Below are 2,311 nucleotides of genomic sequence, written 5' to 3'. Positions count from 1 at the left end.
GCCGCGGACGCGTAATTCAACCGTCTTAACCGGCCTCGCGAGCCGTCCTCCCTTCTCTGTTACCAAGGGGAGCATAGCGGTGTATAGCGCTTCCGCTTTGGTATCACTATTTTTACCGAGGATCTCTAGAATGAGGGCTCCGGTAAGTGCTCTCCTGGGTCGGAGGTCTTCAATTCCAAAGGGCTCCAGGGCCACTTTGGATCTGACATACTGAATGACCTCCGCCAGGAAGCCACTTTTTGCCCCCTCCGGGGCGGACAGCACCACCGCAGCTGACCGCGGTGGTCGTCCCAGCTTGGGGGAGGCGGCCTTGGCCGTCTCCGCCATTGCCCTGGCCTGCCTTTTGTTTCTTCCTTTGCCGCCGGGCGGTGTTTTGGTGGAAGCTTGAGGCGCAGGGTTTTTCTTCCTACGTCCCACCACCTGGGCCCAAGTGTCCTTGGAGGTGGTGGGAGCAGGAGGCTGTGGGGAAGGCGTCGGAGGGCCAGACTTTTGCTCGGGAGCACTGGGGGCGACCTTGGTCGTCGCACCGGTCCCCGACTGCTGCCCTCCGCCGTCCACTCTCTTGGCCTTCTTTTTCTTCTTCTTCTTCTTCTTTTTATCCTTCTCTCCTTCTTTGCGAAAGGGGAGAGAACCCGCAGCAGGGGAGGACTTGGGAGCAGACGTCCTCCTCTGTGTGCTTTCCGCTTCCGGCGGGCTGCCTTTGTCGCTGGCCGCTCCGGTGGCGTTGTCCCTGCTAGCGGAGGATCCGAGGGCTGGACGGAGGAGGCGGAGCTGCATGCTCTCTCAGAAGTTGGAGAGCTGCTCCTGCACTCCGTCCATCACCCTCTTTTCCAAACTCCTGAGGGATTTTGGATCTCTCAGGTTCTCTTCTCGCGGAGGGAGGGGGCGTTCCTCGCTCTCCGTGACCACCTCCATGCCTTCCAAGTCCCCTGCGTGTTCGGAGGGGACCTCGTCCTGCCAGGGAGGCCGGCTGTCCTCGCACGGCGCCCCACGAGCCTCCAGGAAGGGAGGTAGCTCGTATGGGGACCGATCGTCCCCGTCATTGCCACTGCTCCGAGAGGTAGAAGGCTCGGGGGGTGGGGGCCCCGCCGGAATCTTGGACGCTCCTTTCCTTTCCTTAGCTTTCTTGAGGCGGGACATCCGCAAGGATNTGAGCTCCCGCCTCAAATCCAAGAGCTCCTCATGTAGAGCGTCCACTTCGCCACGGAGCGTCGCGTTCTCTGCGGTGACGCTGTCCAGTTTGTTTTGGACAGCGCCCCTCTCCGCACGCAGCNACGTCACCGTGGCCCTGAGCTCTTGGACCTCCGACTCTAACCGCCTGTTCGAGGCCTCCAGCCGACGGACCTCTCCGTCCGTGTTGGTCCGTGCGGCCACAAGATGGACGGCCTCTTCTAGGCCGGCGGCCTCTTTGAGGCCCCGGACGTACGTCCTCTTGAGGTTCTTCGATGTGATCGCCATCCTCGTTATTTCCGACGCCATTTTGGTGGATTGGTCCACCAACTGGGACGTCGGCATATCCCGGGACACCATTACTAGAGGTCTCCTTCCGGTGTCCTGTGAGGTAGATGGAGCCGGGTCCGTGGATCGGGTGTGGACCCGAAGAGTGCTGAGATCTTCGGCCAGCTCTCGTTCGGCCCGGAGCTCCATCTCCCTCTGCTCTGCTTCGTAAAGCTGCCTCTTTGCAGCAGCGAGGCCTATGTATTCCCCGGTTGTGGGGGGCCTACCTCTACCTCGCTTGTTTTTGTCCCCCATGGTGCTGGACCTCTGCGACGACGGCAGAGGCTGGGGGGCATTTCGTTGTGCCCGCAACGACGTGCGGGCTTCCTCTCGTGTTACCGACACGAGTTCAACTTTCGTCGCAGAGTCCGTGTCGCACGGAAGGGATGCGGCCAGTGCTTCTCTCGAGGCGGTCCCACATGGTAGGCCGGACGGGTCCGGCTGGGAACCGCAGGACCCGGGAACCTAACCTTTTTTGTTTTTTTTTGGCATGGGGGAAATGCTTTATGCATACCCTGACCCTGGTGTAGAGTCAGGGTTATGTGGGACTCCCTCTCCCCGCCGCGCAGGCAAAGAGAGGTGTACCCACTAAAACCTCCATGGTGTGCCCACTCTGCTCTTAGTAGGGGGATCCGGAACCCCCGTTGTAGGACTCTGCCGGGTCCCCCCTGGAGCGTTGCATGCTTTGTCTATTTGACGGCACAGCGGGGCACACTCCGCTGCGCCGTCCCCTCCCTGGGCCGCGTGCAGGACGAGCAAAGGTCCCCACCCTTGCCCGTCGCGGCCCGCGCGGTGGTTTGAGGGGAGGCCACAT

The sequence above is a fragment of the Pseudomyrmex gracilis genome, unplaced genomic scaffold, assembly GCF_002006095.1.
Source record: "Pseudomyrmex gracilis isolate BER0280 unplaced genomic scaffold, ASM200609v1 scaffold_1445, whole genome shotgun sequence".
In the NCBI taxonomy this organism is placed as follows: Eukaryota; Metazoa; Arthropoda; class Insecta; order Hymenoptera; family Formicidae; genus Pseudomyrmex; species Pseudomyrmex gracilis.
Note: the sequence above shows the minus strand (reverse complement) of the source record.